Consider the following 5,367-nt stretch of genomic DNA (forward strand, 5'->3'; position numbering starts at 1 on the left):
GTTACTTTGCATTTTCCATTCGGTAGTCTACATCTACAAATGTGTAATCATTTTAGTTTAATAATTTAAGTAAAAATGTTGTAGGTCAACTTAAGTTGGGGTCACTGACAGATCCTGTAATTTTATATTTGTCAGCAGGTGGCGCTATTCAAATCAAAAACAGCCTACGTGCAGTACATTAGTACTTGTTATACAGACTACATACAGTACATTAGTACTTGTTATACAGACTACGTACAGTACATTAGTACTTGTTATACAGACTGCGTACAGTGCATTAGTACTTGTTATACAGACTGCGTACAGTGCATTAGTACTTGTTATACAGACTGCGTACAGTGCATTAGTACTTGTTATACAGACTGCGTACAGTGCATTAGTACTTGTTATACAGACTGCGTACAGTGCATTAGTACTTGTTATACAGACTGCGTACAGTGCATTAGTACTTGTTATACAGACTGCGTACAGTGCATTAGTACTTGTTATACAGACTGCATTCCCTCTTATCTATCTAATGCATGTTAAGTTTTCATTTTAAATATCAAGTACAACATTTTTTTTCTCCGACATGAATACTGTGGTTAATACAACGGGAAGCACTGTGGTTAATACAACGGGAAGCACTGTGGTTAATACAACGGGAAGCACTGTGGTTAATACAACGGGAAGCACTGTGGCTAATACAACGGGAAGCACTGTGGTTAATACAACGGGAAGCACTGTGGCTAATACAACGGGAAGCACTGTGGCTAATACAACGGGAAGCACTGTGGCTAATACAACGGGAAGCACTGTGGCTAATACAACGGGAAGCACTGTGGCTAAGGAACTGGGCTAATACAACGGGAAGCACTGTGGCTAATACAACGGGAAGCACTGTGGCTAATACAACGGGAAGCACTGTGGTTAATACAACGGGAAGCACTGTGGTTAATACAACGGGAAGCACTGTGGCTAATACAACGGGAAGCACTGTGGCTAATACAACGGGAAGCACTGTGGCTAATACAACGGGAAGCACTGTGGCTAATACAACGGGAAGCACTGTGGCTAATACAACGGGAAGCACTGTGGCTAATACAACGGGAAGCACTGTGGCTAATACAACGGGAAGCACTGTGGCTAATACAACGGGAAGCACTGTGGCTAATACAACGGGAAGCACTGTGGCTAATACAACGGGAAGCACTGTGGTTAATACAACGGGAAGCACTGTGGTTAATACAACGGGAAGCACTGTGGTTAATACAACGGGAAGCACTGTGGTTAATACAACGGGAAGCACTGTGGCTAATACAACGGGAAGCACTGTGGCTAATACAACGGGAAGCACTGTGGCTAATACAACGGGAAGCACTGTGGCTAATACAACGGGAAGCACTGTGGCTAATACAACGGGAAGCACTGTGGCTAATACAACGGGAAGCACTGTGGCTAATACAACGGGAAGCACTGTGGCTAATACAACGGGAAGCACTGTGGCTAATACAACGGGAAGCACTGTGGCTAATACACGGGAAGCACTGTGGCTAATACAACGGGAAGCACTGTGTCTAATACAACGGGAAGCACTGTGGCTAATACAACGGGAAGCACTGTGGCTAATACAACGGGAAGCACTGTGGCTAATACAACGGGAAGCACTGTGGCTAATACAACGGGAAGCACTGTGGCTAATACAACGGGAAGCACTGTGGTAATACAACGGGAAGCACTGGTCTCTATGTGCAGAGTTTTCTCTTATAATAAACAGTGAGTAGCAGCAGTGTACAAAACAAATGGAGGGGTGGTGGAGGTGTCAATGTAAATTGTCCAGTGGGCATTTTATTAATTGTTCAGCAGTCTTATGGCTTGGAGGTAGAAGCTGAGCCTTTTGGTCCTAGACGACGCTACGGTACCACTTGTTGTGCGGTAGCAGACAAAACAGTTTATGACTTGGGTGACTGGAGTGTCTGACTATTTTTTGGGCTTTCCTGTGATGCGATATGAGAGATTATGAGGGTGGGTGTGAGAGGTAGCGGGGGCCTAGAGAGGATAAAAAGGGCCAATTCAATGCGTGCCCAGTCTACCCACAGTCAAATGACGTGAGGATGGCACAAGCTGGTCCATACTGGGCGACAGGTGGCGCCGGATTTACACAGCGGGTCGTGGGTGAGTATGCTCTGCTGCACCAGACCTCTCTCTCTCACACACACACACACACACACACACACACACACACACACACCTCCATGGTGACTGAGTCACCAGGGGAACAGGTTCCATGGAAAGCTACTCAGATGGATGTCAGCTGGGGTGAGCAGGTTTCTCACCAGAAACAGACAAAGAGACATAATAGCATGCAGCAGGATAGTAGTCATGGTGACACAAGGGTGGTGTTCAGTAGGCACAAAATGGAAGAAAATGGGGATCTTCTGTTTTCCATTAGATAGCACAGCCACAAAGTCAAAATTGGCTAACACAAATTTGCTTTTTGGTCTTAACATAAGGCTAGAGTTAGGAATGTGGTTAATGTTAGGGTTAGGTTTAAAATCAGATTTTAATTAGAGAAATTGTACAAATAGGCTGGGTTTATGACTTTGTGGCTGTGGTAGTTAGTGACGACTGGCTCTTCCTTACCAACAGCTCTACTCTGATAAACGGGTCATTTTCCTCTGCTACAGTAGAGTGATGAGGGCACTGATCATTATTCAATTAGAAATTATTCTATCAAGTGCTAGCTCTGTCACAATCTTCTGTATCTGTCATGGTACCGGTATTCATCAGAGCTCTTTTACTACTACACACATTATCTGACAGAGTGCTTTTATGGGCCCGTTTGCCATCCCTAACAGAACATATTGTTATTATTTATTTAGTCATGATGCTACCGTATATCAATCCATTATTGAATGGGAAACGCTCCCAACCATTTTCTCAAAGCATCCACTGTGATTTATAACTATGCCGTTCTTAATTGCCCCTGGGGGGATAAATACCGTTTTATTGAGTAAAAATGAACTATCAAATGAGATTTTGTTTTACTACAATGTAAAAACAATTTAAACTGAGCCATGTTGGTTTAAAAAGCTGACTCTTCCAAATGAAAAATTGATCATAGTTGCGGTTGCCAGTCACTGTGTGGGAAGGGCTGGATTCCCAGCAAAAGGAAGGGTTCTGTTTTGATAAGAGGTTGTCTCAGTTTAGGCCAGGGCGTGTGAAGAGGGGAGACAGGAAAGTACTAAGCGGCAGGCATTAATAATGTCAACATAAATTTGCAACACACAGAGGTCCCGGTGAGCCCACACAACTCAGCCTTCCTGTTTGCCTGACACAAGTCCCACCCAGGTGACATACTGTAGTATGTACGCTTCAGCAATGTCCTTGTCTTTACGTAAAGGGCAATTCTGCAACTTTTCAACCTCATATTCATTATTTTCAGCACCATACCAGTGTCAACATGCATTTCTGTGATTAAAAAGATAAGAGTTCTTAAAAGATGCTTCTCTGACATCACAGGGTAGGATTAAAGAAGAACAACTAGTTTCTAGGCATTAAGGGTATTTTCTTGCTCCCCACGTCACTGTGAATCCCATAGTGTTTGAAAATCACTTTCTTTTGATGCCATCGGGTAGAACTGTTACACTTCACTGTATATTTTTACTACAAAACTCAGAAACTGGTATTGTACTGGAGATAATCAAAATGAGGTTGAAAAGTGGTGGAATTAAATTGCATTTGTCACATGCGCCGAATACAACCGGTCGACTTTACCGTGAAATGCTTGCTTACGTGCTCTTAACCAACAAACACATTTAGCTTCATAAACTAAAGGAAAAATAATAACAAAATAAATGAACGTTTAAGTTTTCTGTGTAACTGTTCTATATTCCTCTTACTCAACTGTTATCTTTCTTTCACTCCCTCTTGCTTTTCCTTTTAGTCATTTCAGCAAGGGGACAACTGAAGTTGTTTGAATTGAATTATCCTCCACTCTATTCTTTCTCCGCCTGGCCCTTTTAATCTATCCATCCTCTCTGTAATTTGAAGGGGGGGGCAGATGTACAAAACCTATAGTGCTTTATAAACTGCCGTGTCCAAGTACACAACCACAGAAACCATGCTGTGTTACCAAGAATCCACCTCGCTTTTCATTGAGCCTTCTTTCTCCTCTCCCTCCCACTCTTCTCTGACGCCCCCGGCCCTTCTCTCCCCCCTTCCATCCCCCTCCTCTCCTCCCAAATCTCCTGTATGTCTTTCTCTGTTGGTATTCAGTTACAGCAGGCAGCTAGTGTTGAGTCACGCTGTTTCATCAATTACCCCTCCAGCAATGTTTATTATTTGATTTCCTCCCTGACCACCCTGCCTGTGTGTGTCAGTTTACTCCGTCACAGAGAGCTTTTCAACGGAGGGCAGGGAGGAACATCTTAATAAAGGTTCAATCTTGTCATTGTGTGTGTGTGTGTGTGTGTGTGTGTGTGTGTGTGTGTGTGTGTGTGTGGATCTATTCCCATGTCCTCTTATTTCCTTTCAGACTATGGAGGAACATATATTCCACAACTCTCTTTGTTTATGTTGAAACCAAGGAGGTTTGGTTAATAAATAATACGAAAAGGTCTTTGACTGTCCCCTCATTAAACCCCCTTCAGGTTGTTGTGACCAGTGGAGGCTGCTGAATGGAGGACGGCTCAGAATAATGGCTGTAACGGAGCGAATGGAATGGCATCAGACACATGAAAACCATGTGTTTGATGTATTTGATACCATCCCACCGATTGCACTCCAGCCGCTACCACAAGTTTGTCCTCCCCAATTAAGGAGCCACCAACCTCCTGTGATTGTGACCATAGAATTAGTTTGATTTCTATGGTTGTGGGTGATGCCCTCCGCCTCTCTGGTAGGATATTTTGTTAATCTGCCGCCAGACATGAGAGAGACATGATGACAGGTAAAGAATGTAGGTGGACTTCTATTCAATGGCTGACATCAATAATCAGTTATCCCCGAGTCTATGAACTGGCCCTCTTCAATGGCTGACATCAATAATCAGTTATCCCCGAGTCTATGAACTGGTTCTCATCAATGGCTGACATCAATAATCAGTTATCCCCGAGTCTATGAACTGGTTCTCATCAATGGCTGACATCAATAATCAGTTATCCCCGAGTCTATGAACTGGTTCTCATCAATGGCTGACATCAATAATCAGTTATCCCCGAGTCTATGAACTGGCCCTCTTCAATGGCTGACATCAATAATCAGTTATCCCCGAGTCTATGAACTGGTTCTCATCAATGGCTGACATCAATAATCAGTTATCCCCGAGTCTATGAACTGGTTCTCATCAATGGCTGACATCAATAATCAGTTATCCCCGAGTCTATG

The sequence above is a fragment of the Salmo trutta genome, chromosome 1 (assembly GCF_901001165.1).
Source record: "Salmo trutta chromosome 1, fSalTru1.1, whole genome shotgun sequence".
Lineage (NCBI taxonomy): Eukaryota > Metazoa > Chordata > Actinopteri > Salmoniformes > Salmonidae > Salmo > Salmo trutta.